Raw genomic sequence first — 27,677 nt, 5'->3', positions numbered from 1 at the left:
CAAAGCGAGTGCTCTAACCACTGAGCTACAGGACTCCATCTCATTATTATCTCATTATTCCTCTGGCTGCTTCTCCTCATTTGAGCACCTCACCCTCTCACTCAAAATTCTCCTGGTTTACCGTCCCCCAAAACCCCCTGGCTCCTTCCTTTCCGATATCTCTGCTCTCCTCCCTGTCCCTTTGTTCAGATCGCCTGCTCATAATGGGCGACTTTAACCTCCACCTAAACTCCCCTTGCGCCACATCCTCAGATTTCATTGCCCTCCTCTGCTCCCTAAACCTCACCCTCCACATCAACTTGCTGACCCACAACCATGGCCACTCCCTCGACTTCATCATCACACATAGCCTCGACATTTCCAATCTGTGTATCACGGGCAAAGCCACCTCGGACAACTTCCTCATCTCCTTCTCCTCTCGCATTCCTCTCCCCTCAATCTTGCCCCAATCACACTTTTCCGCCCATGGAAGAGGCTTCCCCCTGAGACCCTCACAAAAGCCCTCTCATCCTCAGACCTCCTATCCCACTGGCCTTCTGTCCACAGCGGCCCTGAAGCAGCTGTCAAGCTGTTCCATGATCGCCTCTCCTCCACCTTCAACTCCCTCGTCCCCTGAAATCCAGGAGCGTCTCCAAACCCAACCGCTCTCCCAGTACAACAGCCATCTCCGCTCCCTAACATCCCAAACCCGGCTGCTCGAGTGCAGGTGGCAGAAAAACAGCCTCACCACCAGCTGTGGCTCGAGCATCTTCACACCTACCCCGCTGCCTGTCGCAAGCAAAAACTGCGCACTATTGAAACATCACACTGGAGGCCAATAATAACTACAAAATCCTATTTTCCACCACCCGCCACCTCATCCGTGTGCTCCCTTAAGCCCCTCAATCATCACATCTAATGCCGTGTGAAGGGGTCATGGACTTCCTTACCTCTAAAATTGACAACATCCGCCTGGCTGCTTCATATCTGCCCCATGTCGCCTACCACCACCCCCATTCTGTCTCCCTCACCCACCCCACCCTCAGCTCCTACCATAGCTCCCACCCTACATTCATTTGCCCCCATCACTCCTTCCTCTCATCCACCATCACCACAATGAAACCCATTACCTACTGCCTCGACCCCCTCCCCACTCAACTACTGATCACTCAGCTCCCCCTCCTCTGCCCACTGCTGGCAGACACTATTAACTGTCTCTCTCCTCAGGATCAGTCCCACCCACTCTCAAACCTGCGGTCATCATCCCACTCCTTAAAACCTACCCTCGATCCCTCCAATCTCGGCCACTCCCGCCCTATCTCAAACCTGCCTTCCTTGCCAAAGCTCTGGAACTCATCGTTGCCAACCAACTTCATGCCCACCTCTCCCACCACACCCTACTCTAACCCCTCCAGTCCGGTTTCCGTTCCGACTGACCACAGTACAGAGACAGTGCTTGTGAAGGTCACAAACGATAACCTCTCTATCTGTGACCAGGGCTCCCTCTGCCTCCTCGTCTTCCTGGACCTCTCCATCGTGTTCGACACAGTCGATCATGCCATCCTGCTCCACCACCTGTCCTCTATCATCCACCTCAGTGAGACCCGCACTCACTTGGTTCGAGTCCTGCCTTACAAACCGCCAGCAATACATTTCGACAAATGTTTTTTCTTCGCGCTTCCCCCCGGTCACCTGCGAGGTAGATACCTCAAGGATCCATCCTTGGCCCCCTTCTCTTCCTCATCTATATGCTCCCTCTCGGTGATGTCATCCGCAGACACGGGGTTAACTTCCACATGTATGCGGATGACACTCTACTTTTCCACCTCCAGCTTTAACCCTCAGTCCCCTGATGTTCTGTCAGTTTGTCTGTTAGACATCAGGAGCTGAATGAGCACAAATTTCCTGCAGTTAAACGTCAACAAGATGGGAGCCATAGTCTTTGGCTCCCGCCCACGTCTTCTGACCCACGGTTCCGACCTCCTCAACCTACCCGACCTGTCCTTAAAACTCTCTGAAGCCGTGCGCAACTTAGGCATCAGGTTCGAACCCCAGTTATCCTTCCTCCCCCACAACCAGTCCCTGACCAGCACCTTTCTTCCACCTCCACCACATTGCCCGTCTCTGACAATACCTCACCCCAAAAGTTGCCGAAACCCTTGTCCATACCTTTGTCACCTCTCAGCTGGTCGACTCTAACGCCCTCCTCGTCGCTCTCCCCTCCTCCACTATTCACAAAATTCAGTTCATTCAAAACTCCGCCGCCCGCATTCTGACTCGCACTGACCTCCGTACCCTGATTACTCCAGTCCTGGCCAAACACCACTGGCTCCTGTCACAGAGCAGATCCACTTCAACATCCTCACTCTAGTGTTTAAACCCCTCCATTCCTTGCCCCACCCCATCTCGCTAACCTCCTCTCTCCCCACAGCAGTACCCGCTGCCTCCGCTCTACTGGCTCCGGCCTCCTCCGCATCCCCCAAATCCTCCGCTCCACCATTGGCTGCTGTGCCTTCAGCCACTATGCCCCGAAACTTTGGAACTTCCTCCCTCAGTCCCTTCACCTCGCACCCTCCTTCCCCATCTTCAGGTCACGGCTGAAAACCTTCCTTTTCAACCGCGCCTATAGTCACCTTCCCCCTCCCCCGGCTCAGCCTCGGGCCCCACCATTGTTAAACTCTGAAAAGCCACCTGACGTGGATGTCACTATATAAGTCCGGGTTGTTGTTGTTGAGTCTGCTAAAGGGAGGTAGCGGACTGATTGATATGGTGTTAACAGGTCACAGAGGTAGGAAGGAGCTCTGTGACAGGGAGCCTCCGTTCAGCGGGCTCCGGTCTGCTCCATGTCTCCCGCCCGACCCACCTTACCATCGGTGGCCGGGCTTTCAGCCTCTCTGCCCCCACACTCTGGAACTCCATCCCACGGTCCCTTCTCCTCACTTACTCCCGCCTCCTTCAAGACGCGGCTCAAGACCCTCCTCTTCAATCATAGCTTCAGTCGCCCTCCCACCACTCTGCCTTCCCTCACCCCTCCCCCACCCCTCCCTCATGCTCGGGTCCTGACCCCTGACTGTCCAGCGTCTTCGGACGTCCTCCCGACGTGAAAGGCTCTCTATCAATGTAATTTTGTTGTTGTTGTTGTGGAGGTCTTTGAAGTTGAGGACAATTACACACAGAGGCACTAGTGTGTAATTTGGTGGCCGCACTTCCAGCCACTACGCCCCGAAGCTCTGGAACACTCCTCTTCTATCCCTCCAACTTACCCCTTCCTTTCCCATCTTCAGGTCGCGCCTGAAGACCTTCCTCTTCGACCGTGCCTATGGTCACCGCCCTCTCCCCGCCCCCCCCACCCGGCTCAGTGTCGTGCTCCACCGATGTCAAGCACTCTGGGACGCTGTGTCAATGCATCAGGTGCGCTGTGTAAATACAAATTGTTATTGTTGTAATGTAAGCATAATATTATTGTGGAGTCCTGTAGCTCAGTGGTTAGATCACTCACCTCGCAAGCGAGAGACCTGGGTTCGATTCTCCTGCAGGGCGAAATATTGGGCATTTCCTTACTCCACATGCCTCTGTTTACCTCGCAGTAACACGGTTGTAAGTCGATTGGTGGGTCGCTTTTCCAGGGGTAATATTTCCTTCCTAAAAAAAATAATAAATCGGTCACTCAATCCACAACTGTTTGTGGAGCACTGCTGTGCGCAATTGGTTGCCGGGTTTGCCCACAAAGTATACAGTCAATTCACAAGCAGTAAGTAGGAATCCGGTTATTAGTCAATTGGGGGATCACTTTTCCAAGAGTAATAATCCTTTCAAAATAAATAATAATAATCCTTGCATTTGATATAGCACCTTCACGTCTTCGAGAAGTCTCAAACACACTGTAAAGTGAATTGACTGTATATTTTGTGGGTGAAACACAGTAGCCAATTGTGCACAGCAGTGTCGCACAAACAGTCGTAGATTGAAGTGACCAATTTATTATTATTATTATTGTAGGAGGAGTTGTCCCCAATAACACGTGTGTTTTTCCGCAGAGAATCAGTGCGGTGTCCCGAGCTGGCCTGAAATACCTGGGACAATCTATTCATGGGATCTGGGACCTGACGGGCGACGGGCTGACAGATTTGGCTGTGGGAGCCTTGGGAACAGCCCTGGTATTCCGGTGAGAAGCTCCCATCACCAGCCGCCAGCAGTATTCCCATTCCCTCCTCGCATTCCCATAAGCATCTCGGGAATTGCCGTAGTGTAGTGACTAGAGCAATGGCCTTGCAAGCAAGAGGACCCGGGTTCGATTCCCAGACAGGACAAACCCTTTGACAAGTTTCCTTACTCCACACACCTCTGTTTATCCAGCAGTAATTTGTAACCTGTTTGTTAGTCGATTGACGGGTCGCTTTTCCAGGGATAATAATAATTTGGCCACTCAATCCACGAATGTTTGTGGGACACTGCTGTGCTCAATTGGCTGCTGCGTTTTGCCCACAATATACATAGTCACTGCACTTTACAGTATATCCTGTGAAGTGCTTTGAGACGTCTGGAAGACGTGATAAAGCTCTATATCAAATGTAAGGTTTATTATAATTACTAATGAAAATCTTTCTAATTCAGATCGAGACCCGTCATCAACGTGACGGCCAGTGTTACCTTCAGGCCCCAGAAAATTCCTCTGGAGGATTTCTTGTGCAACCAAACACCTCTTGACTTCCAAGGGCCAGTAACCAATGCATCGATCTGCTTCCACTTGCTGTCGCCAGGCAAACCAGGTTTGTACATTCCTGGGGTCCTGCCTGACTCAGTCAGTCGCTGTCTCGCTCCCGATTCCGAAGGTTGTGCGTTCGAGCCCCCCACATGTCGGGACTTGGACTAAGATGACACTCCAGAGCAGTGCTGGGGGGAGAGAGAGTCACATTGCAGTTCTTCGGATGGGACTTTACACTTCACTCACTCCCCATCTGTGCCCTGTTCAGGGCGGATGTTAAAGTTCTCCCACGGCGCTGTTGTGACAAAGCACGGTATCAAATGCAAGGAATATTATTATTGTGTTATTACAGTTTAAATCATTCTGTGCAGTTAGTTTCTAAGTGCTCAGGTGCAATTCCTTGACTGTCCAGCGCCTTGGGACATCCTCCTGACATGAAAGGCTGTGCAAATGTCATTTGTTGTTTTTGTTGTCACAGAATACACCGCGAAGTGCAATGTGACAATAATAATCCTTGCTTTTGATAATGCGCCTTATCGCTTTGTTGAGATGTCTCTAATCACTTCACAGAATATACTGTAAAGTGTAGTTATTGTATACCTTGTGGGTGAAAGGTGGCAGCCAATTGCACACAGCAGTGTCTCACAAATAGTTGTGGATTTAAGGGATTATTACGCCCGAAAAGCGAACCGCCAATCGAATAACAGCCGGGTTCCGACTTACTGCTAAGTAAACAGAAGTATGTGGAGTAAAGGAAACTTGCCTAAGGTGGAGGAGTCCTGTCGTGTAGTGGTTAGAGCGCTCCCCTCGCAAACAAGAGGACCTGAGTACAATTCCTGGGCAGAGCAAAATATTGGTCAATTTTGCTTAGTCCACACGCCTCTGTTTACCTGGCAGTAAGTAGGAACCCGGTTATTAGTGTATCGGCGGATCGCTTTTCCGGGGGCAATAATCTCTCCAACAAAAAGTATTTATAAATTGGTCACTCAATCCACGACTGTTTGTGAGACACTATGTGAGCAATTGGCTGCTGCGTTTTCCCACAAAATATACAGTCAATTCACTTGACAGTATATTCTATGAAGCGCTTTGAAACGTCTCAACAACGTAATAAGGCGCTGTATGAAATGTAAGGACGATGATGTCAACTGTAAGGATTATTATAAGGAAACTGGCCTAAGGTTTCGGACTGCCCGCCCGGGAATCAAATGAGATTTGGTGGATGAAACACGGCAGTCATTATCGTTGAACCTAAGATGGTTTGTCTTTTTGTCGCCCGCTGTAATGTACAGGAGAGATGAGCATACACCTCACCTACCGTTTGGACCTGGATTCGGAGAGGCAGCAGAGACGTGTTACATTCTCAGCTTCACAGAGATCTCTGACAAGGAACCTCTCAATCAGTCAGAAAGAAATCTGCGTGGAACAAAATATATTCATCCCTGTGAGTCTCTCTGTCTCCCTGCTCTCTCCTCCTGGGGGTGGGGGGGAAGTGGGGTCTCCTCGAAGCTGAATTGGCTCCAAGATGACAGGTTTGGCAACGCAATGTCGGAATTGTTTAAGAGAGTGAATGACCAAACCCTACAGTTTGCTCAGCTCAGGCCGCAGTACCGTTACTTCACCAGCAGGTGGTGATGCTGTACACTATGTGCAGCGCTATTGCTGCGGTCTTGTTGCGGACACACCCAGAGGATTTCAGGCTCCCAAGGGCTGGCTGTCTTTATAAAGGATTGGTTTAACCCCCACACCCCCCCACCCGCCACATATCTGCGGTGCTGAAACAAAGCCTCAGTATTGCAGAGCTGACATCACACAGATGCCATATCCTGTGAAGCGCTTTGAGACGTCTCACAGACACGATAAGGCTCCGCCAGAGACATAAAACCTTCTCAACACAGGAGAGTGACTGATCAGCCCACTGTGCCCGTATTGGATTGTGAACCCTGGAACAGTTTAAATAGAAGCACTTTCCTCTCCCCTTGCCTTCTCTGCCCCAGCTCCTCACACCCCTGTTTTGAGTTAGTCTATGGCTAACTTCATTTACGTTTCCTGGAGATTTTTTTCCGAGTGTTTAAATATTTCACTTTCTTCACTGTTTGTTTTGTGAACGCACAAACGAGACTAAATTCCTCATTGTGTGCTGTAGCTCAGTGGTTAGTGCGCTCGACTCGCAAGCAAGAGGACCTGGGTTCGATTCCCAGGTGAGGTGAAATTTTCAACAAGTTTCCTTACTCCACACACACGCGCCTGTTTGCCTAGCAGTAAGTAATAATAATAATCCTTGCATTTGATATAGCGCTTTTCACATCTTCTAGACGTCACAAAGCGCTTCGCAGAATATACTGTAAAGTGTACTGACTGCATATGTTGTGGGTGAAATGCGGCAGACAATTGCGCACAGCAGTGACCCACAAACAGTCATGGATTGAAGTGACCAATTTATTATTGTTTTTTTTTGAGGGATTATTATCGGGCGTGTGGAGTAAGAAACTTGCCCAAGGTTATTTAAGAAAGGACATACTCGCCTCAGAGGGGGTGCAGCATAGCTTCACTAGGTTAGTTCCTGGGATGAGGGGGATGAGTTACGAGGATAGACTTGGGCCGATATTCTCTAGAATATAGAAGAATTAGGGGTGATATTATAGAAACATATAAGATTCTTGACAGAGGGGACAGTGCGAGAGTATTTCCCCTGGTTGGAGAACCTAGAACTAAGGGTCACAATCTTAAGATTAAGGGACAGCCTTTTCAAACAGAGTTGAGGAAACACTTCTTCACTCAGAGGGTAGTGAATTTATGGAATTCTCTACCCCAGAAGGCTGTAGATGCTCTTTCCTTGAACATATTCAAGGCTGAGATTGATAGGTTTCTGAAGGAGAGAGGGATTAAAGGATATGGGGATAAGGCGGGCAGACGGAGTTGGGTTAGAAGATCAGCCATGATCTTATTGAATGGCGGGGGAGGCTCGAGGGGCTGAATGGCCTACCTCTGCTCCTAATTCCTATGTTCCTATGTTTCACCTTACCAGGAATCGAACCCAGGTCTCTCGCTTGCAAAGCGAGTGCTCTACGCACTGAGCTACAGGACTCCACTAAGGAAGGAGGAACCCGATTATTAGTTGATTGGCCTTTCGCTTTCCTTCAAAAAAATAATAATTTATTCACTCAATCCACGACTGTTTGTGGGACACTGCTGTGCGCAATTGGCTGCCGTGTTTCACCCACAAAATATATAAAGTCTGTGAAGTGCATTGAGAGGTCTTGAAAATGTGATTAGACGCGATATCAAACGCAAGGATTATTATTATTATAATGGAGCCAGCCCTCTGTGACGGTCGCTAGTCCAGTTCCTGAGCCACGCAGGTCCACAGTATTCCAGGGCACTCACTGCTGATGACAGCACAGCCCAGCCTGGGTCATCAGCAGGACCTCGAAGGGCAGACCAGTCACTGGGAATCTTCTCACTGGATAAGGTGGTCCCAGCTGCAGGAAAGCTTGCCAGATAATGTTCTCAATGGCAAGCTATGTGGTTTTAGCTGGTTAGACACTGCCACAGGATAGAATGGATGCTTCTTTGATTCAAGAAGCCATATTATAGGGTGAGTCACCCAATCAATTTTATATTGTGTCAGCCTGGCCCAGTCGCTGGGTGTCAGCCCGGCCCAGTCGCTGGGTGTCAGCCCGGCCCAGTCGCTGGGTGTCAGCCCGGCCCAGTCGCTGGGTGTCAGCCCGGCCCAGTCGCTGGGTGTCAGCCCGGCCCAGTCGCTGGGTGTCAGCCTGGCCCAGTCGCTGGGAGTCAGCCTGGCCCAGTCGCTGGGTGTCAGCCTGGCCCAGTCGCTGGGTGTCAGCCTGGCCCAGTCGCTGGGTGTCAGCCTGGCTCAGTCGCTGAGAGTCAGCCTGTCTCAGTCGCTGGGAGTCAGCCTGGCTCAGTCGCTGGGAGTCAGCCTGGCTCAGTCGCTGGGAGTCAGCCTGGCTCAGTCGCTGGGAGTCAGCCTGGCTCAGTCGCTGGGAGTCAGCCTGGCTCAGTCGCTGGGAGTCAGCCTGGCCCAGTCGCTGGGTCTCAGCCTGGCTCCTTCACTCGCGCTCTTGCCTCTGAGTCAGAAGGTTGTGGGTTCGAGCCCCCTACTCCTCGGGCACTTGGAATCACACAGTCTAAGCTGATGCTCCAGCACAGCACTGGGGGCGGGGAGACAAAGAGATCACCAAATTGTCAGAGGTGCCGTTGTTCGAATGAGACAGGTCATTCGCCCGGAATAAACCCACAAGGACTGACGTTTTATAATTGTGGCTAAAATCTTGGTTGTGTTCTGTTGCCCTTTACAGGACTGCATTGAGGATTACTTCTCTCCTATTTGGCTCAATGTCAGCTTCACATTGTTAGAGACTCCGCCTGAGACAGCAGAGGGATACCAGCCTATCCTCAATCCACAGTGTGATCAGGCTCTCTCTGTGCTGGTAAGTTCTGCCTCTGGGGGTAGGGAATCCTCTCACTCAGCTCCTGTTAACCCTGCAGCCAAAGCCCTAATGGGCAGAGTGGTCCAGCTGGACAAGCAGCGGGAAAGCTTGCCAGACAGTGATATCAATGGCAAGCTATGGGGTCTGTAACCCCGGGGGTCAAACTCTCCTTCCTTATCTGCATCCCCACCCTCCCTGTCAATCCTCCCCCTACCCCCCCACCCCACCTCGTTTCGCACATTCCTCCACCACCAACTGTATCCTCCACATCTGCCTTCAAAATGCCAGCTCCCTCTCCAATAAAACACTCACCATCCAAGACCTCATCACTGAGGTAAATATCGACATTCTCGCTCTCATTGAAACCTGGGTCACTCCAGGCAACATCTGCCCCTTGACAGAGACCACACCACCCGCCTACACCTTCCATCATACCCCACGATCTAACCACCGTGATGACAGTGTGGCTCTCATCTCCCAGTCCCCACTCGGCTTGTCCTCTTACTCCTCCGGAACCTTACCCCCCTTTGAGCACCTTACTCTCTATCATCCCTCCAACCTTTCCCCCAAAATTCTCCTTATTTACTGCCTCTCAAACCCTCCCCCATCTTCCTCCCAAACATCTCCACCTCCTATCTTCCTTCTCCCTCTGCTCCAAATGCCTTCCTCATCCAAGGCAACTTCAAGCTGCATTTCACTCCCTCCTGCTCTACCTCTGCTGTCCTTCTATCCACTGGCACTGTTCCCACCCCTCTGTCATTAACCCCATCTTTAAAAAACCTTACCTGGACCCATCCCTACTCTCCAGTTACTGCCGTATCTCCAACCTCCCTTTCTTCTCCAAGCCCCTGGAATGAGTCGTTGCGTCCCAGCTTCACTCTTTCCTCTCCCACCATTCCCTCTATGAACCCTTCCAATCAGGTTTCCGTGCTGCCCTCAGCACAAAAACAGCCCTGGTCAAAGTCACTAATGACATTCTGTCCATCTGTGACCAGGGCCCTCTCTGCCTCCTTGTGCTCCTTGACCTCTCTGCTGCCTTCCACACTGTTAACCATTCTATTTTTCTCCACCACCTCTCCTCTCGGTTCAACCTTCATGGACCTGGTTCAAATCCTACCTCTCCCACCATCTCCACTTAGTTGCCACTGATAGCTTCTCCTCCAGCCCCCGCACCGTCACATGTGACATTTCTCAGGGCTCTGTTTTTGGTCCCCTCCTCTTCAATATCTACATGCTCCCCCTTGTTGACATCATCAGTAGACATAGGGTCAACTTACACATGTATGCGGATGACACCCAACTCTATCTTTCTGCCTCCACCCTCGACTCCAGGACCACTGCTGTCCTCACAGACTGCCCGTCAGACATCAAGATCTGGATGAGAGCTAACTTTCTCCAGTTGAATGTCAACAAGATTGAGGCCCTCCTGCTTGGCTCCCGTTAGAGCCTCCACACCTCAGGCGCTGACAGCATCATCCTTCATAGATGCACTTTACACCACATGGAGCCGAAAAAAGAACCTCAGCGTCTCGTCCTGCAACCCCACATCCATGCCATGACCCACTCCACCTTTCCCTACCTCCGCAACATTGCCCATCTACCCCACTGTCTCTCACAGTAACCCTCATCCACGCATATATTACATCCAAACTTGACTACGCAAACTCCCTGCTTGTCGGCCTCTCAACTCCTCCCTCCATAGGCTGCAGGTCATCCAGAACTCTGCAACCCATGTCCTCTCCCAAACCAGGCTCTGCAACCCCATCACCCACATCCTCACCCGACTCCACAGGCTCCCCATTATTCGGAGGATACAGTTAAGTTCCTGGTCCTCATCTTCAAAGTCCTCTACAACCTTTCCCCTCCCTACCTCTGCGACCTACTAATCCCCAAACTGTCCGTCCTCTCCGCTCAGTGGGCTCCGATCTGCTTCATGTCCCCTGCCCCACCATTGGTGGGCGGGCCTCACACTCTCTACCCCCACCCTCTGGAACTCCATCCCACAGTCCCTCTGCCTCGTCCCGTGCCTCCTTCAGGAACTGTCTCAAGACCTTCCTCTTTGACCGTGCCTTTGCTCACCCTCCTTCCCCTACCTTCTCTGACATCCATCCCTCCTGATCCCAACCACCAGCTCGCGTGCAGATCCCTGACTGTCCAGCACTTTGAGATGTCCTGCTGACCTGAAAGGCGCTATGCAAATTTGATTTGTTTTGTTGCATTGATATAGTGCTCTTCACGGACACTGGGGGAGAGAGAGAAACTCCCTTCGCTCCACCCACCCCTCCCCCACCCGCCCCATCTAGCGCAACAGGAGGTCTTTAATATCCCCCAGGGCACGGACAGGGAGTGAGGCTTAACGTCTCATCCGAAGGATGATGCCTCCGACAATGCGGTGCTCTCTCCCTCTCTCTCGCCCCATGTTGGGCGGCTCAAACCTACAACCTTTTGACTTGGAGACGAGAGTGCGAGCAACTGAGCCGGGCTGGTGCACAGCGACTGAGCCGGGCTGGCGCACAGCGACTGAGCCGGGCTGGCGCACAGCGACTGAGCCGGGCTGGCGCACAGCGACTGAGCCGGGCTGGCGCACAGCGACTGAGCCGGGCTGGCGCACAGCGACTGAGCCGGGCTGGCGCACAGCGACTGAGCCGGGCTGGCGCACAGCGACTGAGCCGGGCTGGCGCACAGCGACTGAGCCGGGCTGGCGCACAGCGACTGAGCCGGGCTGGCGCACAGCGACTGAGCCGGGCTGGCGCACAGCGACTGAGCCGGGCTGGCGCACAGCGACTGAGCCGGGCTGGCACACAATGTGTGTGTGTGTGTGTGTGTGTGTGTGTATGTGTAACTTCATCACTTTGTGTTTTGTTACAGCTTCCTCTGCAGAAGAATTGCGGAGTAGACGAGGTGTGTGAGGACGAGTTGAATGTTATTTTAAACAGTGGAAGGTGAGGTGGGGTCTTGTCACAGCTGGCCATCACGCTACATAGCTTATACAATAGTAATAACTGTTAGCCTTGCATTTAATATTGCGCCCTATCACGTCGTTGAGCCGTCCCAAAACGCTTCACAAAATATATTGTAAAGTGAATTGACTGTATATTTTGTGGGCGAAACCAGCAGCCAATTATGCACAGCAGTGACCCACAAACAGTCGTGGATTAAGTGACCAATTTTTTTTTAAGGGATTATTATTATTAAAAAATTATTATTTTTTTACCACCGGAAAGTGATCCACCAATCGACAAACAACCGGGTTCCTACTTACTGTTAGTTAAACAGAGGCTGTGAGGTTAACAAAGAACGGGCACGGTATCATTCCCTGTGTTTCTTTCCATCGTTCTTACATCCTCCCCATTCTCAAACATTCGGTTATACGCAGTGAAGGGCTCTGTGTAAATACTAAGTGTTGTTAATATATAGGAACGTAGGAGCAGGAGTAGGCCATTTGCCCCTTGAGCCTGTTCCGCCATTCTATAAGATCATGGCTGATCTGTACCTCAACTCCAATTACCTGCCTTTGCCCCATATTCCTGATACCCTGACCTAACATATATCTATCCACCTCAGTCTGGACAATGTGAATGGATCCCCTGGCACTTCCTGGCTGGACTATTCCAATGGTCTCCTCGCTGGTCTCCTCAGCTCCACCATACACAAAATCCAATTAATTCAAAACTCCACCACTCTTTGGCAAGGACCGGTGTGACGGGGGTAAGGAGTTTCACCTGCACAAAACTCATAACCCCATCCCCACCTCTCTCCTCACTGGTTCTCAATCACTGGCTATCAACAGATCGATTTCAAGACCCTTTCACTCATTTTCAAATCACTTCATGCCCTGGCACCTCCCTCCCTTTCAAACCTGCTCGACCCCTCACTCCACCACCCGATGCCTCCTCTCGGCTGGTTCTGGCTTCCTGTTCGTTCCTCATACAACTTGGTGTTAGAACCAGCATCCACATCCTTTTGGGGGAGAGAGCTCCAGATTTCCACTCCCCTTTGGGTGAAAAACTGCCTCTTGATTTCACTCCTAAGTGGCCTAGTTTTAAGATGATGTCCCTTGTTCTGGATTCTCCCACCAGAGGAAATAGTTTCTCTGCAGCTATCCCATTGAGTCCCTTTATTATTTTAAACATCTCAATCAGATCAGACCTCAACCTTCTAAACTCAAGGGAATACAGAACCAGGTTTATGCAACCAGTCCTCATAATTTAACCCTTTATGCCCTGGTATCATTCTGGTGAATCTGCAAATTGTTGTAAGGGTTTAGTAGGTCACAGAGGTAGGGAGGAACAAAACTGTGGAGGGCTTTAAAGGTGACAAAGAGGATTTTGGACTCAATCCTCTGGGACAAGGGGAGCCAGTGGAGCCAGGCGAGGATGTGGTTGATGGGGTCACAGAACCTGGAGTGGGGTGAAAGCTGTCTTCATTCTTGTTCGTAGAGTCCTGTAATGCAGTGGTTAGAGCACTCACCTCGCAAGCGAGAGGACCTGAGTTTGATTCCCGGGAAGGGTAAAACTTTAGACAAGTTTCCTTACTCCACATGCCTCCGTTTATCCAGCAGTAAGTAGGAATCTGGTTGTTAGTCATTTGGCGAATCGCCTCTCCATGGGTTAAGCCAAATCCTCCTTCTACTCCACTTCTTTCTCTCTCGCCATTCCCTCTTTCAATCCCTCCAATCCGGCTTCCGCATTGCCCATAGCACGAAAACAGCCCTGGTCAGTCACTAATGACATTCTGAACATCTTAATTTTTGCAGACCTGTCCTTGCCTGGATCGAATCCTATCTCTCTGACCGTCTCCACTTTGCTGCCTCTAATGGTTTCTCCTTCAGCCCCGCACTGTCACATCTGGTGTCCCCCAGGGCTCTGTCCTTGGCCCTCTCCTCTTTAATATCTACATGCTCCCCCTTGGTGACATCATCCGCAGACATGGGGTCAACTTCCACATGTATGCGGATGACACCCAACTCTATCTTTCTGCCTCCACCCTCAACTCCAGTACCACTGCTGTCCTGACAGACTGCCTTTCGGTCATCAAGTCCTGGATGAGGCAAATTTCCTATAGATGTATGTCAACAAGACTGAAGCCCTCCTGATTGGCTCACGCCAGCGCCTCAGCACCTCAGGCTCTGGCAGCATCAGCCTCCAGCGTTGCACATTCAACCTCACTCAGCCAGTCAGCAACCTGGGTGTCTTGTCTGACCCTGAACTTTCTCCACCACATCCGCGCCATGACCGGCACTGCCGCAGCATTGCCAGACTCCACCACTGCCTCACCCCCTCAGGCCACCGAAACCCTTGTTCATGCCTTCATCACATTCAGGCTCGACTATGCAAATGCCCTACTTGTTGGCCTTCCCAACTCCTCCCTCCACAGGCTGCAGATAATCCAGAACTCTGCAGCCCGTGTCCTCTCCCGCACCAAACTCCGTGATCCCATCTCCCCCATTCTCGCCCGACTCCATTGGCTCCCTATCCTTCAGAGGATCCAGTTCAAGATCCTGGTTCTCACCTACAAAGCCCTCCATGGCCTCGCACCACCCTACCTCTGCGACCTCCTAACCCCCTACCAACCCGCCCGCACCCTCTGCTCAACTGGCTCAGGCCTGCTCCAATTCCCCCGACCCACCCATCCCACAATTGGCAGGAGAGCCTTCAGCCACTCTATCCCCAACCTCTGGAATTCCATCTCCCAATCACTCCGCCTCACTCCTTCCTTAGCCTCCTTCAAGTCCTGCCTCAAGACCCTTCTCTTCGACCATGCCATCGGCCACCCCACTTCCTCTCCCCTCCCTTCTCCCTGCCTGATCCCAGTTCGGTTCTGAAATGCTGTAAACTGTCTAGCGCCTTGGGACATCCTCCTGACGTGAAAGACGCTATACACATGTAATCTTGTTATTGTAATAATCCCTTCAAAAAAATAATAAATTGGCCACTCAATCCACAATTCCTTGTGAGGCGCTGCTGTGCGCAATTGACTGCTGCGTTCAACTCACTTTACAGTGTATTCTGTGAAGCGCTTTGAGATGTCCCTATGATGTGATGAGGCGCTATATTAAATGTAAAGAGTATTATTATTATTAATATTATTAAGTCCATTTTCTGTTGCCACTTTTATTCTTTCACACAGAGTCCAAAAACTGGTGCTGGGGAGAGATTCTCTGTTAAATCTAAGCGTCTTGTTAAACAATTTGAATGAAGATTCTTACAACGCAATCGTAACCATTTCGTATCCTGCAGTTCTGATGTTCAATAAGATTATGAAGTTGTCGGTAAGTCATTAGGGTGAAAGGCGCTGTGTAAATGTAAGCGGTGAAGCTTTGTGAGACGTCTCTCTCGGGGATAATGTAATAATGTAATTATAGGAACAAAATGTTAATTACGCAATTGGCTACCGTGTTCGCCCACAAATATACAGTGTGTTCTGTGAAGTGCTTTGGGACTTCCTCCCGACGTGAAAAGTGCTACATCAAATGCAAGGATTATTATTATTATTATTAACAACGACTTGCATTTATATAGCGTCCTCCAAGTCGGGCAGCGTCCCAGAGCTTAACAATGGCGGAGGCCGATGTCGTGCCAGGGGGAGGGGGAAGGTGGCCGTGGGCGCGGTCGAAGAGGAAGGTCCTGAGAATAGGGAAAGAGGGGGCGAGGCGGAGGGATTGAGGGAGGGAATTCCATAGCTTCGGGGCGTAGCAGCTGAAGGCATGGCTGCTGATGGTGGAGCAGAGGATTCGAGGCACAAGGTGGAGGCCGGAGCCAGGAGAGTGGAGGCAGTGGGTCGTGCTGTGAGGATAGAGGAGGTTGGTGAGATGGGGTGATACCAAGGCTGGGAGGGATTTAAATACTAGAGTGAGGATCCAGGTTCCAAATGTAAGTGGTGAAGCGTTGTGAGACAATTCTCTGGGAAGTGAAAGGCGCTGTGTTGATCTCTTCTTTGGAGAATTTTGCCTAAATATCAATAGCTATAATGCTCTAAGCTGATATTTTTTCTCTAGGGGAACACTGGTGAACGTGTGCAGTGCAGTCTGGAGGAGACGGCGAGAGAAAGTCCGACACGCAGTTTACTCTGTCTCGTAAACCACCCTGTTCTGCCTGGAAATACATCGGTGAGCTTATTTGTTGCCTTGTTACACGAAAACGTTAATTTCTAATCAAGTGTTTTCAGACGTCTCGACAACCTGATAAGTCGCTATACCCAAAGCAAGGATTATTATTATAACGTACCTGAGTTTGGCTAAATGTATGGGTTCTTCATAAGTAATAATAATCCTCACATTTGATATGGTGGAGACGTCTCAAAGCGCTTCACAGGACACACTGTTATAAGTGTAGTGACTGTTTGAGTTGTGGGAGAAACGTGGCCGCCAATTTGTGCACAGCGAGGTCCCTGCAAACAGACGCTATTTGGGGGACTGTTGGATAGGACACCGGGAGAGAGAGAAAAACTCCCTTCTCTTCCCCCCCCAACAGCACCACGGGAGATCTTTAATGTGCGCCTTGAACAGGGCACGGACAGGGAGCGAGGTTTAACATCTCATCCGAAGGACACCGTCTCTGACAATGCAGCGCTCGCTCTCTCTCTATCTCTCTCTCACTCTCTCTCACTCCCCCCAGTGCTGTGATGGAGCAACAGCTTAGACTATGTGATTCAAAGTGCCTGACTTGTGGGGGGGCTCAAACCCACAACCTTCTGATTCAGAGACGAGAAAATGAGTGAATGAGACAGGCTGACACACAGCGACTGAGCCAGGCTGACACACAGCGACTGAGCCGGGCTGACACACAGCGACTGAGCCGGGCTGACACACAGCGACTGAGCCGGGCTGACACACAGCGACTGAGCCGGGCTGACACACAGCGACTGAGCCGGGCTGACACACAGCGACTGAGCCGGGCTGACACACAGCGACTGAGCCGGGCTGACACCTAAATTCAAATTTAAATTCATTAACACACATAATGTCGTCCTTAGGAAAAGGAGGAGGCCATTCAGCCCCTCAAGCCTGTTCCGCCATTCTATGAGATCATGGCTGATCTGTACCTGAACTCCAATTACCCGTCCTTGCCTCACATCCCTTGATTCTCTGACCTAACAAATATTTATCCACCTGAGAGCAAGAAACTGTCCAGTTAACGCTCTAATTTTGATTGTCATTGTCTTGGTCTCTCTGTCTCTCTCTTCCCCTCCTCTCTCTGTCTCTCCTCCCCTCTCTCCCTCCCTCCCTTTTCAGGTACAATTCGTGGTGGAATTTGGGACTTTAATCAAAGACGAATTCAGGAATAACACAATGGAAATGAGGGCCACCGCGAGCAGGTAGGAATGATGGCTTGTGGGTGTTACTGTGGTCAGGGGGGAAGGAGGGGAAAGAGGAAGAGCTGACAACCTCTAATCCCCCGAATACAATTCCTCATTCACCTTAAATAATAATCAGTCTCGCTTTATACACACACATATCACCTGAGCACGTCACCAACACCTCTCATTTAGTCCTTGTTTCTTTCTCTCTTTGTTTCTCTTTCTCTCTTTCCTTCTTTCTCTCTCTCTTTCTTTCCCTCGTTTCTCTTTCTTCTCTTTCATGTCTTTTTTTCGTGCCTCCTTTCTATCTTCACTTTCTCTTTTTGTTTTGCTGTCTTTTTCTCTCTTTTTTTCTCTCTCTTTCTCTCCCTCTCTTTCCCTCATTTCTCTTTGTCTCTCTCTCTCCCTTTGTTCTTTCATTCCTCCTTTCTATCCTCTCTCCCTCTCTCTTTCCCCAAAGTAACACACTGACATTAAGCTCCAATCATTTTATTGCAGTGACAACAGCCAAACAAACAAAGTCCACATGGAAACCATTGCCCACATCACAGTGTTTAAAGGGGTTCATATCATCCTGTCTGGGTAAGCTCCGCCCCATCCGCACCCCATCATCCCTTCCTCACCCCCATCCTCATCCCCTTCCTCACCCTCATCCACTTCCTCACCCCCATCCTCACCCCATCCCACCTACACATGGAAATCCCAGAGATAGATTGTTGGAATGCAATGTGCACTCTCTCCCTGGAGGGACACTCCATACTTACCTAATTCTGGAGAGTATTAGGCGCAGGTTAACAAGAGCCAAGGCTTGGGGACTTGCGTTGGGGTAACTGCTGGAGTCTAACCAGCTAAAACTGCACAGCTTGCCATTGATATCGCTGTGTGGCAAGCCTTCCAGCTGCTTGTTCAGCTGGGATCACCCTACCCGTTAGCACTTTGGCTGCAGGGTTAACAGGAACTGAGTGGGAGGATTCCCTGCCCCCAGTGACTGGTCTGCCCTTCCAGGTTCTGCTGATGAACTGTCATCAACAGTGCTCTGGAATACTACAAAAGAACATAGGGAAATAAGAAAATCATTTTGGTTGCCCTCCTCTATATATTCTTGATTTCTCCCACATTGTTTTTGTACTGCAGTGACCAGAACTATACAGTCTCTAAGTATGGTACCACCAATGATTTATACAGTGGCAGGATTACCTCACTATTTCAGCTGCTCTTGATCTTTTGATACACTCCAACATCTGGTTTGCTTTGCTCACTGCCACAGAGCATTGTTGGGAGAGCTTCAACTTATTGTCAGTCAGGAGCTCCGGGTCCTTTTCACTTTCCAACCATATTATTTACTAGAACCTGCCTGGCTCAGGAACCGGATCAGAGACCGTCACAGAGGACTGGCTGTATTCTGACCTTCCATTGCCAAACATGTCACCTTGGAGCCAGCTGTGCACCCCATCACCACTTCCTCATGAGCCTCCACACTCGGTCAACCCACATTAATGGCCTGTGTCTCTCCTCTACCCCCTGTGCAGGTTTGAGAGCACGAGGAATATTCGAATTACACAAGATAAGAACGTGAAGAAAAGCGTGATTCACACATACAAGGTATATCCTCTGTTCTGTTCTCTCTCATTCTCTCTCTCTCTCCTTCATTTACCTGTGAGTGCCAGTCCGGCTCAGTCGCTCACTCTCTCACCTCTGACCCAGAAGGTTGTGGGTTCAAGCCCCCCACATGTTGGGGACTTATAATCACAGTCCAAGTTGACACTCCAGGGCAGCGATGGGGAGAGAGAGGACACCCCATTGTCGGAGACGCCATCCTTCGAATGAGACATTAAACCTCACTCACTCCCTGTTTGTTCCCTGTTCGTGGCGGACATTAAAGATCTCCCACGGCGCTTTCTGGGGGGAAGAGGCGTTTCTCTCTCTCTGTCCCGGTGTCCTGGCCGATAATCCCCCAAATCAAATAGCTCCCTTGCTCCACGGCTGTTTGCCGGGATATCACAGTGCACAAATTGGCTGCCATGTTTCACCCACAAAATACACAGTCACTGCACTTGACAGGGTGTCCTGTGAAGCGAGTTGAGACGTCTCACTGATGTGATAAGGCGCCGTGTGAAACGCAAAGATTATTATGCATGGAATCCCGTAGCTCAGTGGTTAGAGTACTCGCCTCTCAAGGGAGAGGACCTAGGTTTGATTCCCGGGCAGGGCAAAACCTTGGGCAAGTTTCCTTACTCCACACACCTCTGTTCACCCAGCAGTAAGTAGGAACCCGGTTGTTAGTCGATTGACATCGCTTTTCGAGGGGTAAAAATCCCTTCAAACAAAAAATAATAATAATTTGGTCACTCAATAGACACTTCTGTGCACAATCAGCTGCTGTATTTTGCCCACAATATATTCAGTCACTACATTACAATATGTTTTTGTGAAGCATTTTAAGACATCTCAAAGACATGATAAGATGCTTTAGATATAACACCTCTGCTGACTTCTCCCTCCTCTCCTCCCTCAACCTCTCCCCCCACGTCAACTCTGGCACCCACATCCGCTGTCACCCCGTTGACCTGGTGATCACTCGGAGCCTCACCATCTCAGATCTCACCATCACCGACAAAGGGATCTCGGACCATCACTTCATCTCCCTTAACTCCTCAGTCCCTCTCCCCACCGCCACCCAACCCACCTCTATCTCCTACCTCCCCTGGAAAAATATCTACCCCCAACACTCCCTCTCAGCTGCTTTGGAGTCATCTGAACTCCTTCCCCTCTGGGCGTCCTCCCAGAATGACCTATCCTCCTCGGTCACTCTCCTCCGCAACAGCCTCTCCACTATTCTCAATGCTCTTATTCCCCTCACTTCCAAAACCGCCTCCTACCGGAAGTCACCCTGGTACACCAGCCACCTCTGCTCTTTCAAGGCACAGGTGCATGCTACTGAACGCACCTGGCTCAAATCTAACTTAACGGTCCATTGGCAGATCTGGCTGGAGCTTATTAAATCTTACCATTCCGCCCTCGCCTCCACTAAATCATCCTTCTTGTCTAAGACAATCTTGGAGGCCAAGAACAACTGCATACTCCTCTTCTCCATCACCAACCGGCTCCTCCGCACACCCTCTCACGCCTCACCCATTTTCTCCTCCAACGCCAACTGTGAGGAAATGTTGGACTTCCTCGAAACCAAAGTCGAAGTGATCCGCTCAGCTGCCTCTGGCCTTCCATCTGCTACTCACTCCCCATCTCCCCCTCTCACCCTGGCCGCTACCCATCCCTCCCTCCACACCTTTGAACCTGTCTCCCCCACCTGTTTCTCACCACCACTATAATCCACCTGGAACAGACCACCTGCTCCCTCGATCCCGTCCCTTCCCCTCTCCCTTACCTCCCTCTTCCACCTCCTTGCCCCTCTACTCACAGATATCATAAACCTCTCCCTGTCCACTGGTAACGTTCCCAACCCATTAAAAATGGCCGTCATTACTCCTATCCTTAAAAAACCCATCCCTGCTCTCAAATTACTGCCTCATCTCCAACCTCTAATTCCTTTCCAAGGTCCTGGAATGAGTCGTTGCTTCCCAGCTTTGCTCCTTCCTCTCCCGCCACTCCCTTCACGAACCCCTCCAATCGGGTTTCTGTGTCACCCACAGCACAGAAACAGCCTTAGTCAAAGTGACAAATGACATTTTGTCAATCTGCGACCAAGGCTCCCTCTGCCTCCCCATCCCCCTTCACCTCTCTGCTGCCTTTGATACCATTTACCACTCTGTCCTCCTCCAACGCTTCTCTCACCTCAAGTCCCGAACCTTGGGCTCAACTATCCTTTCTACCCCCCATCCACACCATGACCTGCTCTGCCTTCCCCCACCTCCACAACATCGCTCGGCTTCGCCAGTGTCTCACACCGCAGGCCACCGAAACCCTCATACACGCCTTCATTACATCGAGGCTCGACTATGCAAACTCATTGCTTGTCGGCCTCTCCAACTCCTCCCTCCATTGACTGCAGATCAACCAGAACTCTGCAGCTCGTGTCCTCTCCCGCACCAGACTCCGAGATCCTATCACCCCCATCCTCGCCCGACTCCACTGGCTTCCAATCACACAGGGTACAGTTCAAGATCCTGGTCCTCACCTTCAGAGGACCTTGCTGCCCCCTCCCCAGCTCGGGTCCCAAAACATTGATTGTCCAGCACCTTGGGATGTCCTCCCGATATGAAAGGCGCTATACACATCATTTTGTTGTGGTTGTTATATCAAATGCAATGATTATTATTATGATGATGATGGTGATTAAATGTGTGTGAATCCTTGTGCTTGTGTGTTTGGGGTGAAGCTGGAGAGCAGAGGACAGCACAATCCGCCTGTGAATGTCACCTTTACTATTCCCCTCAACATCCAGGCTCAACTCACATTCACCCTCACCCAGCCCATCTTTAGTGACAGCGTGAGTAACACTGTGTGTCTGTCTGTCTCTCCCACCCTATCCATAGTGACAGCGTGAGTAACAGCTCTGAGCACGTCAATGCCGTGTGTATCTATGTCTGCCTCTCTCTCTCTCTTTCTCTCTGTATCTTTCTCTATCTCTCGCTTTGCCTTTCTCTCTCGCTCTCTCATTTTGACACAAGTTACCTTCTGTTACAGAGCAAAGGATTGGATTGCTCCAATGAACAAAACAAGGTGGCAATGACGGCAGCTAACTATTTAGTTCCTGTGACTATCACAGCTCTGTGTGTGTCTGTGTGAGTGGGTGTGAATGTGTGTTTGTGTGAGTGTGTGTGTGTCAGTGTATATGTTATTATTATTATTATTATTATGTGAGTGTCAGTGTGAGCTTGTGAGCGATTACAGTCGTCCAAAACGAACCAGATTCTCTCAGACTTTAGCTGTCTAACATTGTGTGTGTGTGTCCAAGTGTGTGTACGTGACTGTTTGTGAGTGTGTACATGAGTGTGTGTGTGTGAGCGCGAGGTTTTGTGCAGAAAGCAGATTCTCTCAGATGTTAGCTGATAATTGTTAATATTTGTGTGTATGTGTAAAAGGGCTTGACCAGCGACAATCTGACAGTCACCTGCGTCGTTTATTCTCTGGAGAAAAATAAACCCGTCATTTTTACTATTATCGGAGACGTGCACTTAACTGAGAGCCACCAGGTGAGAACAATAATCTTTATCACGTTCTTGAGATGTCACAAAGCGCTTTGCAGGACACACTGTAAAGCAGCCGGTTTACACACAGTAACTTCCTCCAAACAGCCGTGGAGTGATTGAGTGATTTTATTTGTGGGATTGTCAGTGAGGAAACTGAGAGCAAGAGAAAGAAAGAGAGAGAAACACAGCGACTGAGCCAGGCTGACACACAGCGACTGAGCCACAGGCTGATATATTTTACTCACGTTTTAATCATCTCATTTCTGTTCCATACAGAGAAGCTTGAACAAGTCGGTGATGTGGAGTAGGGGAGATATCTCGTTCAATCAGAATCGATACATTGAACTGTCGAATCCTCTCAGCCACAGCGTTGAGGTACAGGAGTGAGACTTACACAGCGCTGCTCGCACTGCACCCACGTCTCAGAGCTTCACAACACCTGGCGCTCACACACACAGCGCTGCTCACACCACACGCACGTCTCGGAGCTTCACAACGCCTCGCGCTCACACACACAGCGCTGCTCACACCACACGCACGTCTCAGAGCTTCACAATGACTGGGTTTCCTTGACTCTCCAGATCTTCACAGAGGTAGAAATTTTTGAGAAATACGATCTGTTGCCAGTGATCATTGGAAGCAGCGTTGGTGGATTACTCTTACTGCTCATTGTGGTGGCAGGAATGTACAAGGTACTGACACATTATAGTATCGAGACTCAAAGTGCTTCACAGGACCTACTGTAAAGTGTAGTGGCCGCGTGTATTGTGGGCGAAATGCGCAGCTGGTTTGCACACAGCTGTGTCCCACAAGACTTGTGGAGCGAATGAGCGATTTTATTTGTGGGAGTGTCAGGACACCTGGAGAGAGAGAGAGAAACTCCCTTCTATTCCCCCCCTCCCCACCCCCCCCCAATACGCTCCACAAACCCCCGCCCCAACAACCCCGTGGGAGATGTTTAACGTCCGCCCTGAACAAGGCACGGCTGGGGAGTGAGGTTTAACGTCTCATCCAAAGGACAACATTTCTGACAATGCGGCACTCTCACTCTCACTCCCCCCAGCGCTGTGCGGGAGTGTCAGCTTAGACTGATACGAGGGTGCTCAAACTCATAACTTTCTGAATCGTAGGCGAGAGAGCGAGCGACTGAGTCTAGACATTGGGAGAGAGAGAGAGAAACACCCTTCCCTTTTCCAACAGCGCCACGGGAAATCCTTAACATCCGAACTCAACAGGCAAACCGGAACACAAGAACTTTAGCTCATCAGCAGGACTTGAAACTGCTGAGCAGTCACTGGGGGCAAGGAATCCTCCCACTCGGCTCCTGTTAATCCTGCAGCCTAAGCCCTAATGGGTAGAGTGGTCCTAGCTGGGGGAAAACTAACACATTTTCTTTCTTTCTTTGAATCAATCACAGCTTGGATTTTTCAAGAGATCTTTGAGAGATCAGCTAAATGAAGAGTGAGCAGCAAGGAGAAAGCTCTCTAATCACCGTTCAAGCATAATGTCTATACTGGTGCTCGCTACGCTCACAATGGAGCTCTCAACTCTAACTCCATTCCCCTGCTCTTTCCCGTCTTCCCCCCTCCCCATTCCACCCTTGACTCCAGGACTACTGCTGTGCTGACAGAATGTCTGTTAGACATCAAGTCCTGGATGTCTTTCCCCACCTCCGCAACATTGCCCAACCTCACCCCTCAGGTCGCCATAACCCTCATACTTGCTTTCATTACAACCAGGCTCAACTATGCCAACTATGCCCTGCTTGTTGGCCTTCCCAACTCTTCCCTCCACAAGCTACAGATCATACAGAACTCTTCAGTTTGGGTCCTCTCCCGCACAGGCTCTGTGATCCCATCACACCCATCCTCGCCCGACTCCACTGGCTCCCCATCCCTCAGAGGATAGAGTTCAAATTTCTCATCCTCACCTTCAAAGCTCTCCATGGTCTTGGTCTCCATTCCCCTGCTCTTTCCCTTCTTCCCCTCCCCCACCCCCCAATTCTACCCTTGACTCCAGGACCACTGCTGTGCTGACAGAATGTGGACACAGCTGCATCTCCAACCTGCTAACCACTTATCAACCCGTCTGCTCTCTCAGCTCAACAGGCTCCGGCCTTCAGCCTCTCTGCCTCCACCCTCTGTGTGTGAGATGCCCTGTGTAAGTGTGAGATGTGTGTGTAAATGTGAGCTTTTTTATTATTGTTTTTTAATAAATTCAATTAATTGTAAATTAACATATCTCACATTCGCTCACACAGTCACAGACTACTAGGTGTAGCTGACCAGGTGGAGTCCTGTAGTTAGAGGATCGAGGATGAGATCATTGACAGCCAGGATCTTACTGCAGATGGAGCAGACATTTTGGAGGCCAATGCGGAATGGACAGTTGGCAGGGGGATGTGTGGGATGGGAGGGTGTAGTGGATTCGTTGGCAGGGAGGATGGGGATGCAGATGAGGGAGGAGAGGTTAGCCCCCAGGGTCAGGGTCCGGGGTGGCTTGCAGCCGTAGTGGGGAATGAAGCTACTGCTGGACAGCCAACGCTGAGTGCTGCGATGAGCCAGGCAGAGGATTCCGAGGCTGAAGCAGAGGGAGGCAGCTGGAGGGGAGGGGTCAAGCAGAGATAGTAGACGGGGAGGGCGGAGAGAGAGCAGGACAGAGCGGAAGAGTTGCAAGGAGGGATCATTTTGAGGGAGGGCCAGCTCGGGTCGGGGGGTGGCAGCCAAGATGCGCACACTGGGACAAGAGGCGGCGGTTTAGTAGGACATTGTCAGCCTGCAGGAGCCTGGAGAAGCTGGGTCACGCAGCATCTATTGGAGAGAGGAAAGGTCGTGACATTTCATCAGAATTGAAACGTTAACTCACTTTTCTCTCTCCATAGATGCCAGTGGAGCCGGGCGAGGGTGGGGGTGATGGGGTCGCAGAGCCTTGTGTGGGAGAGGACACGAGCTGCAGAGTTCTGGATGATCTGCAGCTTGTGGAAGGAAGAGTTGGGAAGGCCGAGAAGGAGGGAAATGGCGTAGTTGAACCTGACTGGCTAGATTGAGTGGCCTGATAGCTTTCTGTGGGCTATTTATAAATGCAAGTTTGTGCACCCACATTCACCTCCCCTTGTCACAGGATCACAAGATAGTTTGGGCTGTAAAAATCTCCTTTGGCCCATCTGACCTCATCCCTCCAGAACAATATGATTATGGTCTTTAACAACAACAACAAAATGACATGTTTATAGTGCCTTTCACATTGGGAGAACATCCCAAAGCACTGGACAATCAGTGTTTCGGACCGAGCTGGGGGTCGGGAGCGGGGAGGGCAGGGGGGGAAGGAGGGTGATGGAAGGCATGTTCGAAGAGGAGGGTCTTGAGAAAAGTCTTGAAGGAGGCAAGGGAGGGGGCAAGGCGAAGGGACTGCGGGATGGAGGTCCAGAGGGTGGGCCAGGCAGAGTAACTGAAGGACCGATAGTGGGATGAGCAAGGCGGGGGACATGAAGCAGGCCGGAATCTGCTGAGCGGAGGGAGTGGGCAGGTAGGTAGGAGGTTAGGAGGTTAAGGAGGTAGGGGGGATCAAGGCCATGGAGGGCTTTGAAGGTGAGGACCAGGGTATTGAACTGTATCCTCTGTCTGATTGGAAACCAGTGGAGTTGGGTGAGGATGGGGGTGATGGGGTTGCGGAGCCTGGTACGGGAGAGGACACAAGCTGCAGAGTTTTGGATTTCTGCAGCCGATGGAGGGAGGAGTTGGGGAGGCCGACAAGCAGGGAGTTTGCGTAGTCAAGCCTGGATGTTATGAATGCATGTATGAGGGTTTCGGCGGACTGTGGTGTGATACAATGGTGGAGCCGGATGATTTTGCGCAGGTGGGGAAGGCAGAGCGGGTCAAGGCACAGATGTGGGGTAGAAAGGATAATTGAGGGTCAAACATGACCTCAAGGTTCCGGACTGGCTTAGCAAGGTGGAGTGAACAGCCATGGATGGTGATGCTGTCAGCGCCTGAGGTGAGGAGGCGCTGACGGGAGTCAATCAGGAGCCTCGGTCTTGTTGATGTTCAACTGAAGAAAGTTAGTTCTCATCCAGGACTTGATGTCTGTCAGACATTCTGTCAGGACAGCAGTGGTCCTGGAGCCAAGGATGGAGGCAGAGAGGTAGCGTTGGGTGTCATCCACATTCATGTGGAAATTGATTCTGAAGGGACTAGATAATGCAGACCTTGATAAGTTGTTTTATCTTGAACTGAACAGCAGAACCAGAGGAATCACGGCCTGCGATTGAAGGGGGTAAATTCAGAACAAATCTGCGGAAACACTACTTCTGTGAGCAAGTAGTAAACATACGGAACAGGCTCTCTAGGGAGATGGTGAAGGCAGAATATGTTTGTTTCACGAACAAATAAGATACAACAACAACAAAATTACATGTGTATAGCACCTTTCACGTCAGGAGGACGTTCCAAAGTGTTTCCGACCCGAGATGGGGGTCAGGATTAGGGAGGTTGGGGGGCAGGGAGGGGTAGGAGGGTGACCGAAGGTGCGGTTGAAGAGGAGGGGCTTGAGACGGGCCTTGAAGGAGGCGAAGAAGGAAGAGAGTTGAAGGGAATGTGAGGTGGAGTTCCAAAGGTTGGGGGCAGAGAGGCTGAATGTCGCCGCCGATGGTAGGGTGGGCCAGGCGGGGTACATGGAGCAGCCCAGAGCCTGCTGAGCAGAGGGAGAGGACAGTTTGATATGGGGTCAGCAGATCACAGAGGTAGGAAGGAGCAAGACAGTGGAGGACGAGGACAAGAATTTTGTATTCTCTCCTCTAGGGGATGGGAGCCAGTGGAGCCGGGCGAAGGTGGGGGTGATGGGGTCACGGAGCCTGGTGCAGGAGAGGACAAGAGCTGTAGAGTTCTGAATGATCTGCAGCTTATGGGGGAATGGGGAGGCCAACAAGCAGGGAATTGGCAAAGTCAAGCCTAGATGTGATGAATGGGTGGATGAGGGTTTCGGTGGCCTGAGGAGAGAGGTAATGGCGGAGCCGGGCGATGTTGCAGAAGTGGGGGAAGGCAGAGCGGGTCATGGCACGGATGTGGAGTAGAAGGGACAGTTGAGGGTCAAACA

General features: G+C 50.8%; 1 protein-coding gene across 1 annotated transcript in view; it reads right to left on the bottom strand.

The window, feature by feature from the left end:
• LOC103191585 (integrin alpha-X-like) overlaps nucleotides 1–27,677 on the bottom strand; it is a gene marked incomplete in the record, with an annotated part of 145,644 nt that overhangs the window by 6,095 nt on the left and 111,872 nt on the right.

The sequence above is a fragment of the Callorhinchus milii genome, unplaced genomic scaffold (genome assembly GCF_018977255.1).
Source record: "Callorhinchus milii isolate IMCB2004 unplaced genomic scaffold, IMCB_Cmil_1.0 Scaffold2, whole genome shotgun sequence".
Taxonomy (NCBI): Eukaryota; Metazoa; Chordata; class Chondrichthyes; order Chimaeriformes; family Callorhinchidae; genus Callorhinchus; species Callorhinchus milii.
The sequence above is the reverse complement of the archived record's forward strand: the minus strand, read 5'-3'. Positions and strand labels throughout refer to the sequence as shown.